At 39.3% G+C, this 10,727-nt stretch overlaps 1 pseudogene; it reads right to left on the reverse strand.

Moving 5' to 3' along the window:
- LOC102527889 (small nuclear ribonucleoprotein-associated protein B' pseudogene) lies at nt 1-575 on the reverse strand (annotated as a pseudogene).
- Between the last annotated feature and the right edge of the window lie 10,152 nt (nt 576-10,727).

Raw genomic sequence — 10,727 nt, forward strand, 5'->3', positions numbered from 1 at the left:
TCAAGCAGGGGGAAACCCAATTGGCCAGTCCCTGGGTGGTCTCATACCAGGGGGAGGAATTGTAGTGCCTGGAGGTGAGATTCACGGCCAGCAGGTGTGGACGGAGGCCCCTGTCCAGCTGTATGCCGAGCTGGGGCTCCAGCAGTGCCGGCAGTAGCAGCAAGTGGAGCAGCTATGACAGTGCCTCTTCCCTGTGGAGTCATTGCCTGTTGGGATGGCCTCCCAATGCTCAGACAGAGCCTGCTAACCCAGCAGGAGTTTGGGGGATCGGCACACCAGCTGGTATGCCTTTGCCAGCTGCTCTGCCAACCCCAGGGCAGAGCTCCAGCAAGCGGTACCGGGGGTGATCCCTCCACCATCATGGAAACCAAGTTCTCCCCAGGCAGCAACACCAGACCCAAAACCCGTTTTTCTTCATGCTCTGTCTGCTTTACATTCTTTGGCTTGATCTGCCTGAACTCATCACAGTCACAGGAGTTCGAGCTCAAAGGCTGGTCAGAAGCTTTAAAGATGCCAGTGAAGATCTGGCCAACTTGCAAGGTACATCTCATTCTGTAGTCAGCGTGCTACAGCATCCTACTGCTCTTTCCCACAGTCACAGCTGCTCTTCCCCTAAATCCAAGGTCCACAGGGAAGTTCCAGGATCCATAAGACAAAGAAAAGGCTACAGTTACAGGTATGACGAGGGTTCTCCTACAAATAACACAAGTTGAGTCAGAAGCTTATGATGGAGCCTGGTTTTCTTCGCTTGGAATGAACCATGTGACTGCTCCAATATTGCTTTAACCACCTCTTGGTGTCTCGGCTAAGAATGCCTGTGTCAGTTCCCCCTTGATATCCACCACAGGCATTTGCTGCTGCTGCAGTCAACTCATGTAGGGTTGACACTCTAGGTTGCCTTTTCTTTTTGCTGCTCTGTTGGTGATTTCCACTCTTCTATCTTCCAGGTCACTTATGCATTCTTTTGTATCACCTAATCTGCTGTTAATTTCTTCCAGCGTAGTTTTCACTTCAGTAATTGTAACTTCAGCTCTGCCTGGTTCTTTTCTATATTTTCTAGTTCTTTGTTGACATCTTCATTGTGTTCCTCTATTCTTTTGCCAAGTTCAGTTAGTGTTTTTATTACTATCGCTTTGAACTCTTTATCTGGTAAATTATTTATCTCCATTTCATTAGGGATCTTATTTTGTTCAGGCTTTTTTCTTGTTCTTTTATTTGAAAGATATTCATCTGTCTTCTCATTTTAACTTTCTCTGTCTCTGTGAAATTACGTGCAACAGTTGCCTATCCCAGACTTGAAGGTGTGTCCTTGTGTGGGTGAGTCCCAGGGCAGTCTGCCTGTGCCCAGTGGCTTTGGTGGGAGAGCTGGAACTGAAGAAAACATGGGCTGTGACTTCTGGGCTGTGCTGGCAGCCACCCCTTGGTGGGAAGCAGGGGTGGGGCTGGAAGGGCTAGAGCTGGAGCCAGGTGTGAGCCAGGGCTTCTCCCAATTTCAGGGGTGGTCGCCGCCCCAGTGAGGATGGGGCTGGGACCCTGGAGGGCTGGAGCTGTGTTTCTTAGCTGGTTCTGAGTCTCTGCCTTGATCAGAGGCGGGGTCAGGGCCCAGGGGATTTGAGCCACACTTTTGGGCTGGCTCCAGGTCTCTGCCCTGGCTGCAGGGAGGGCTGGCTCTGCGTTGGCTCTTCTTCCCCAGTGCATGCACACGCATCTGCAATGGCGGTCCGTGCCTCAGTGGGGAAGAGTGCCGGAGCAAGAGAAGCTGGAGCAGGAGTGTGGTGTGGGCTAGGGTGCACCCTGAGGCAGCTCTGGCAGGATGGCCGGAGCCCCAGGCAGTTTTCGATCTGCTGTCTCTGCTGGGACTGAGAGCAGGCAAGTTTGTGCACAAAGTCTTCAGGAGGGGAGTCTCAGTGTCCTACAGCTCTCCAGTATGTCTTACTGTGAACAGCAACCTCTGAGTTAGAAGAGACTGTAAGGAGAGTTTAATTTACTCTCCTTTAATGCTTGAACTATTCATTCAGTAATATTTGGAGCATCCATTGGGTACTAAACCCTCAAGTGTAGTCTAGTTGGGAATTTGGGCAACTAAATAGAAAACAGCAATGATATTGCCAACCTGCTGGAGAAAAGTACCACAAAGTGGGTTAAACAACACAGGCAGAAAGTGTAGAAAGAGGCTGCGAAGTCTTCCCTGTTGGAGAAGCCTTAGGACAAACCTTTGTCCCCTTTGTACAATGTTACTGTCCATCTTGGTTCAGAAGATTATTAGCTCTTGGAAACCTGATTTAAATTTTTTGTTTTGTTTTATACTTAAGAACCCTTCATAAATAGCATTACTTTATGTTGTTTGCACTCGAGTTTTACGTTAATTCAATCTAATGCTCAGTAACTTCCAAGCTAAGTAGATATGTGATAACATTAACTGGTTCCAGTGGGGAGGGTATAACTCGGTGGTGGAGTGCGTGCTTAACATGCACAAGGTCCTGGGTTCAGTCCCCAGTACCTCCATTGAGTAAATCAGTAAATAAATAAATAAACAAACCTAATTACCTCCCCCGCTCTAAAAACAAACAAAAATAACTGGTTCCAAATAGTCATTTTCTGTTGTGGTTGTGAATGTTGTGGTTGGATGTAATTTGAGAGGTGAGTTTTAAATGATAATGTGAATAGACCAAAGAACTCTGATTTGGATTTGATTATTTAAGTAGCTCCTATAATAAATTAAGAGTGATACCCTGTGACTAAATTGTAGCACTGCTCAGAGAACTAACATATAATTAAGGTTGAAATCTAGCTATTTTATATTCACCGTTAAAAAAAAAGTTTAATACTTTATGCCGAAAATTCCTTTGAAGATTAGTGGTTTCACTGTAAGTGTAAGCTGATTGGTTGATGAAACTGCCAATCTCACTGAGGTATTTTTGCCTACATCCACCCATACTCCTCCCATCTCCACTCCCACAGAAACAGTCACACAACCTATGAACCACCCAAACGTAGAGGAACAGAGAAAGAGGATTCTTCTTTTAATGTGTTTCAGCAGCCCTGGATTGAAGGTATTTGTTGCATGATACTTTTGGCTGAGGATGGAAGAGCCAACACCTCTGTATTCGGAAGACACACGTTGAGTTTCAGAGACCCACAACAACAAAGTTTTATCTGTAAACAACAGATGACAGGCAAAAAGGAGTGTTTACATGTGGACAGCCATGATGGACTGACTCGTTGACAATGACTGATGTTTTTGGACACACTCACACACCACTAGAATAGTACCCTTCGTAAGAAGACTCAAAATGTTTAGTTTAGAGATTTTCTAAATCAGGTGACCCTATTGAAATCAGATGTGAAATCAGATGAAGGGGGAGAAATAGAATAATGATCCAATTACTGGGAAAACAGAGTAAGATTAGTTGAGATTCCCTGACACTCTAGAATTGGAGCCCTCAGGGCTTAGAATTTTATCAAATTGCTACCATGCACCTCTCCTAACTTTGCCCCTTTTTTGCATTTCCAGAAATAAATGCAGTTTGGGGGCTGTAGGTCTGGACCAAAGTGCTTAGTGAAGTACAATTCTAAGCTGTCAATCTTTGAAATAAAATAGCAAGCCTTCCTTTGAAAGGCTATCCTTAAATAAAACAGCAAACCTTCCTAAATGCAAAGGGAAGAAAGACCAGGAGGGGTGCATGGTAGCAATTGGACAAAATACTAAGAGATCTGAGTCACTAAAGCCCTAAGGAGCCTTTGTCTGGTGGCTCCACGTGCCATGACATTGATGAAGCCGGAGGGCACCACAGTCCGTGAAATCAGCCACGCACAGAAGGACAAATACTGTGAGATTCCCATTATGCGAGGTACCTAAAATAGTTAAACTCCTGGAAACAGAGCAGAATGGTGGTTTCCTGGGGCTGGGAGCAGGGGAAACTGGAGAGGTACTGTTCAACAGGTATAAAGTTTCAGTTACACAAGATAAATAAGTTCTGGAGAACTGAGGTAGGGCATTATGCTTATACAATACTGTATTGTCCCCTTAGACATTTAAGAAGGTAGATCTCATGTTAAGTGTTCTTACCACAATAAAAACAAAACACAACCACAAAGAAAGAAAATAAAATAATGTGGACTGCTAAACAAAGACCAAACCAAACCAAGACAAACACCCCAGCAAGACCTTTCAAAATATAGGTTAGAAGTGTGGTGCAGTGGAGGCCTGCAATTTTTCAGAACAATATGGGCATCTGGAGGTATCTTAAATTGCTCTCAATCCGTCCTTCAGATTTTGTCCCAAGATTTTGTTGAAGTCACAAACTGTCAAGCCTTCTTCCAAACCCAGGAGAAAACTTCCTAAGACCAATTTCAAGTCAGTACAAACCAAGACCCAAAGGCCCGTGGGGTACGGGTAGCCTTACGTGGTGTTTGTCTGATCTCAGTTATTTGGGGGCATAACAAAGCCTGGCGTTGATACACTTCATGTATGTCCTTGATCAGTGGCCTTTCCCAAGCTTTTAACATTTTTTCTACTAATGCTTATAAGCATTGGAAGGTGTTTTAAAAAGTGCAAGACACCGAATGTGGGATGCTCGTGGAGATACTTTGAACTCATCTGAGGTGGGCGAGAGATTTCTCTGGCGGGTCTGAGGTGGGCCCAGGAATATGTTATAGGTGGACTAGAGACCCCATTTTGAGAAACTGTGATAACGAAACAAGACAACTTGCTTTTTGTTCTCAGCACACCCTGAACTTGGTGACTCCCAAGCTTGCACGTCTCATGTTAACGAACAGTTTGCCACATGTTGTCTACCTGTCTTATCTACTGGCTTCCAAGTGAGGGCTACTAATCGCTAACTTCTGGTTACTCGGTATCTCTCAGTAGAATGGTTTGGGCACTTGTAGGCACCTTGTTATTGTAATGTGATGATTAAGAGCCAGGGCTCTGGTGGCTAACAGATTTGGGCAGGAATCCAGGTTGTGCGGCTTTAAGCAAATTAATATCTCTAAATCTCTGTTGCCTCATTTATGATACTGGATAACAACCACTATCTTGTATGTTTATGTGCTAATTAAATGATATTACAGATAAAGCTTTTTATACAGTGCCTGGAGCATCAAAAGCTCTCCAGATACAGTAGCAATTTTATGAGGAAAAATTTTAAATCACCCAGTAAATGCTCATTAAAGAAACATAGAAAATATAGATAAGAAAAATGTTGAGGTATAAACCAACCTAATCTCACCTCCCAGAGATAAGAAAACAACTTCTTTTTTGTAAATGGAGGTAATGGGGATTGAACCCAGAATTTCGTACATGCTAAGCATGTGCTCTTCCACTGAGCTATACCCTCCCCCTAATAAAACAACATTTTGATGAATAGCCTCCTAATACTGATTTTTTTTCTTCTAGCTTTATTGAGCTATAATTGACATACAGCACTGTGTAAGTTTAAGTGTACAGCATAATGACTTGACTTACATACATCATAGAAATTACCGCAGGAAGTTCAGTGACCACCCACAATGACGTTTTAAGCAGGTTTTCTTCAAAGTTGTTCCACTTTCAATACTCAGTTTCTTTCCAATTCAAGTCACCAAAAGAATGTCAGTGCCTCTGTGTTTTAAAACACTCTTGATCTTTCAAAAAGATACAATCTTAACAGACAGTCTACAAATAGGGGCTGTTTTCTCTGTGGTCTGAACTTGGGATTAGTCCTGTTGGCAAGAGCTTCGCACAAGGAGTGAAGGAAGAAGTGTTTTATCTTAAGTAGGTGGATTTAGGTTGGCAATTACCATAAAATACAATGACCCTACCATTATTAATGGCACATGTATGGCTTGTTAGCTCATCTTGTTTCCAAATGAAGTGCATTGGGTGTTTCTTTCACCGTGGAGTAGAGCAGATGGCCTTGGCTATGCCTTTGCAAGTTCAGAATATATAGTATCTGATGATGTTGGAGCCTGGGTCACACAACAGGCCGAATTTCAGTCTAAAGGAAATTGCTTTAGAATCCAAAACTAGTTTTTTGTTTTTGTTTTTTAAATAACTAGGTTTTTTTTTAACTTTTTTATTGATTTGTAATCTTTTTACAATGTTGTGTCAAATTCCAGTGTAGAGCACAATTTTTCAGTTATACACGAACATGTATATATTCATTGTCACATTTTTTTCTCTGTGAGATACCATAAGATCTTGTATATATTTCCCTGTGCTATACAGTATAATCTTGTTTATCTATTCTACAACTTTGAAATCCCAGTCTATCTCTTCCCACCCCCTGTCCCTTGGCAACCACAAGTTTATATTCTATGTCTATGAGTCTATTTCTGTTTTGTATTTATGCTTTGTTTGTTTATTTGCTTGTTTGTTTAGATTCCACATATGAGCGATCTTATATGGTATTTTTCTTTCTCTTTCTGGCTTACTTCACTTAGAATGATATTCTCCAGGAGCACCCATGTTGTTGCAAATGGCATTATGTTGTTGGTTTTTATGGCTGAGTAGTATTCCATTGTATAAATATACCACATCTTCTTTATCCAGTCACCTATTGATGGACATTTAGGCTGTTTCCATGTCTTGGCTATTGTAAATAGTGCTGCTATGAACATTGGGGTGCAGGTGTCATGCTGAAGTAGGGTTCCTTCTGGATATATGCCCAGGAGCGGGATTCCTGGGTCATACGGTAAGTCTGTGCCTAGTCTTTTGAGGAATCTCCAAACTGTTTTCCACAGTGGCTGCACCAAACTGCAGCTTAAATAACTAGGTGTTTAACGCTGCTGGGAAGATGGCTGTACCAGTAGTTTTTGCTGAAGGTGGGATAAAAGATAGTTATATGTATTTCACATATATTTTCTTTTTGGGATGTATCTTTTCAATACAAAGTCCTATAGTTGGCAGTTACGGTTTGATTTGACTGTATATATTACCAATATAAATTAACACAATAATTCACCCTAGCTCTACATTCTGTGCTCAGAAGAAACGTTATCTGTTCGATTTCTCTTCAGTACATACTATGCTTTCACCACCATGTCATGGAAGCAGGTGGATTCTTCAGAGATCAAGATAGTCTTTTTCTAAATTTACTAGCTTACCAGAAACAATGTTTTAAAGATTAATCTGCATGGGCATATGAAATAGTTCTGTATATGGTTTCTTATAAATGTAATTTATTGACTGTATTAAGTAAATATTAATATTTTCTTCTTGAATATATTCATGAACCTATTGAAAAGCATACTTCATATAAATATATTCTTCATAAATACATTCTTCCTAATTATATTCTTCATGAATATATCTTTCACAAATATGAACATTTTCAATGAATTTATTCATCTTTATTATGTTTATAATACTATGTCACTAGAACTTGTTCTTTATTAATATATTTATATTAATATTTATTAGAAAATTTATTAGAAAATAGCCATTAAAAGACCAAATAAGTCTAAGACCCAGCTTTCAACCAATTGAGCATTTCCTAAGATGTATTTAATGTACAATTAAAAAAATACACCTTATAAAAAGTTTTTATTAAATTTAGCAAGTTTGATGTTTGAAAAGTTGACATTGTAACTGATTTCAAGTTTAATTCTATTGTCAGTCCATTTGCTTAAGAAAGCATAATTTGTGATTGTCTTTCATGACTTGGAATGGAAAAATACATTTTAGTTTTATATTTTGCGTTCAGTCTTGCTTACTCAGTTTCTATGATGATATACCAAAAGCTAACTTAAAATCAATTTTAATTTTTAACATGATATTGTGAATCCATCCTCACAAATTGATAATGATCCTGAATTTTTCAGGATTGGCTATTTACTTAAAATGAATGAACAGAATTATTTATTGTCTGTGCCCAAAGGGAAAAAAAAAAAGATGTTGCAGTCTTGCTTGCAAGTAAATCTGTTACTATTTTTCTGGTTCCAGAACTTTAGAATAGGCTGAATTTTTCTCATCTCTAGGCTGCTATGTTTACATCAGTTACACCAGTTGGTCCACAGAATCATAACCTAATTTTCCTGCTGCAAGGAGGAGGTAGATTCCACATGAAAATGCTACTTTCATGTATATTTAGCTTCGATTTTTTTTGAGATTTAGGTGAAGAATGAGCTGCATTTGGACTATGAGAAGTCATGGTCCTAGAAAATTCTACAATTATACTTAACCAAACCAAACCCAAAACAAAAACAGATCAAAATCAAAACTGCTTCAAATAACTGAAGATTAAAAATTAACCTGCTTCTCTGAATGTGTTTTTATGGTTTCTATGTTTTTGTCTTCATGAGAAATAGCATTTACTCACTGTCTCCTACGGAGTCATTATTTTGTATTTATATAAATATGGGATAGGAAAATTGTTTTGCACGTATGAGCCAGGGATTTTGAAGAAAGAATCTTTATTCTCAACACTGATTTAACTAAGAAAAAGGAGAAACAAATAGTCCCGTTACTATTAAAGAAATAAGGAGTAGGTTTACTAACATCTGAATTCAGTTAACAGGAAGACTCACTCTAAATCTAAAAGCTCAAACTGTTTCCTTTCCTTTAAAAAGAAAACCTTGTTTATATATAACCCGAGTCAAATGTGTTGTTAATTTTAAAGTAGGACTTTGATTAACGCATTCATTTCCTCTTGTCTTTCTCTTATGCATGTAATTTTCTGCTACACTCATTCAGATAAGTTACTGTATAATGTGAAGGGTCTTAAAAGATTTTCCAAACCAAATGTATTTGCCTCTTTGGCTTCTTTTGTGCTAAAATTCCTAACATGTGAGCTAGTCCTTTTAATTAAAAATCTTTAACAAAAGGCCCCTATTAAAAATGTGTATCTGCCTGGGAGGAGCATATTAAATTCAAAATTAACAGGTGGTAATGTATCAGTTTGAATTTATTAACTAGATTAGTTTCATAGCAACTAGAAAAGAGTAGAAGCAGGGCATAAACTACTGTGGAAAGTGAGTCAAGTGAATTGCTATAATTTATACTTCCTTGAGGTCAAGTGTGGAGTATATGGTGAGTTTATGGTACGGTAGATAAGGGAAGGGCGCTGTCCTTTGATTCTGTCCTCTCTCGGGCTTCCTATGATGCTAAAATATTGCAGCTCTCTCATTCTAGAAGTTTTGGAAGGCGGCACATAGAACTGTTTAACCCCTAACACTAATGCAAGATGCAAATAGTTGCCCAATAAGCGACACTGATCTGATTTTTGAAGATACATAAATTCAGTTTCAGAAGTTCCAGCTTTCACTGCTCAGTAGTACTTTTATTAGGTTCATCAGATTTATCCAGCAGGCAAAAGAAAAAAAAGTTTGACCTATCTGATTCCTTTGCTTTTTTTTTTTCTATCAACACTCGTGCCTTGTGTGAAAGAATTGGTTTATGTGTAGACAGAGTAAGTGGCTATGTGATGGATATGATTTGAAAGGTATTGCAAAATGTTGTCCTCTTCTGTCCTGTGTCCCTGCCGATAGAAATGTCTGTCATCAAAATTTCTCCCTTGCATGAGATAACCAAAGTGAAAACTTTATCCTGTATTTTACAAACATACGCATTTTTTTGCTGGGAAGGATAAAAGGCTAATTGCCCCTAATCAGAATGATGAATTAGGTTAGCTGATGTTACATTGGAGAGTAGCAAAATTAGGCCCCGCGGAAAATATCTTAAGAGTTAGAGGGAAAGGAGAAGAGAAAAAGGGGCTGAAAATTATGTTTTCATGGAAGTTAGTCTTTGATTTAGCCTGTCATCTCTCATCTGGATTCAGGAGGGAGAACAATAAATGACAGACAATTTGACTTCCAAGATGACAGGTGCAGGACACGCGGGTGCTCACGTGCGTTTGGGCTTCTCAGTGTCATGGGTGTGTGAGCCTGAGTGGAGGCACGTGGTGCAGCTTAAAAGCTTATCAACTGTATCTATTGACCAAGTAGTTCACTATGCATAAGGCCGTCTAATTGTAGCTGATGTATTAGCCAATTTGCATATATTACTGGGCCTCTTCGACCTATGCAAGTAAATTTTTAACAGGAATTTTTCAGTACTTCATTATGAAGGAGCGTAGGAAATTTTAACCTTTTGAGAGTGACATTTTGGAATTAGTTAACTTAAAATCCCACCAGATAGGCAACCATTTATTCTGTCCCAGTTGAAAGGAAAGAGTTAATGGACTACCAAGAGACGTTTAATTAATTCTCTCTCTATTGGTAAGGCCAATGATATTTTAAACAAAAAGCACATTAGTAAACTACATCTATTAGCTGTTTTGCTGCTAACCCAAAACCTTTTCGGTCACTGTATGCTGAATTTGAAAAGAGGCACATATCCACAAACTCAGAATTATGGCCTGGTGAGTAATGAAAGTAAAACGCTATCTACTGCCATCAGCCTGGGGTTGATGAATCATAATGAACGACCTTTTATGAAAAACTTGAGAAAAATGAAATCTGCGCTGTAGCCAACCTACATCACATTTCTTTCTTTAAGTTGTATCAGTCAAAGCCCTTTGTGTGACACAGCTAATCTGTAAGCAACTCAGATGATCAGATAAACTCAAAAGCGTTTTGGTTCATATTTTAACACATGTCATCTATTCTAAACGATAATATCATAAGGGAGATGCTGACAAAATTGCATGGCTAACTTAAAATAATACTTTGCCTACTTGGGATACTGATGTCAATTCTATGCTGTCCCAAGTAAAGGCTAAATGGGCAAATATCTACTAACTTAAGAC

This window comes from Vicugna pacos, chromosome 34 (assembly GCF_048564905.1).
Source record: "Vicugna pacos chromosome 34, VicPac4, whole genome shotgun sequence".
Lineage (NCBI taxonomy): Eukaryota > Metazoa > Chordata > Mammalia > Artiodactyla > Camelidae > Vicugna > Vicugna pacos.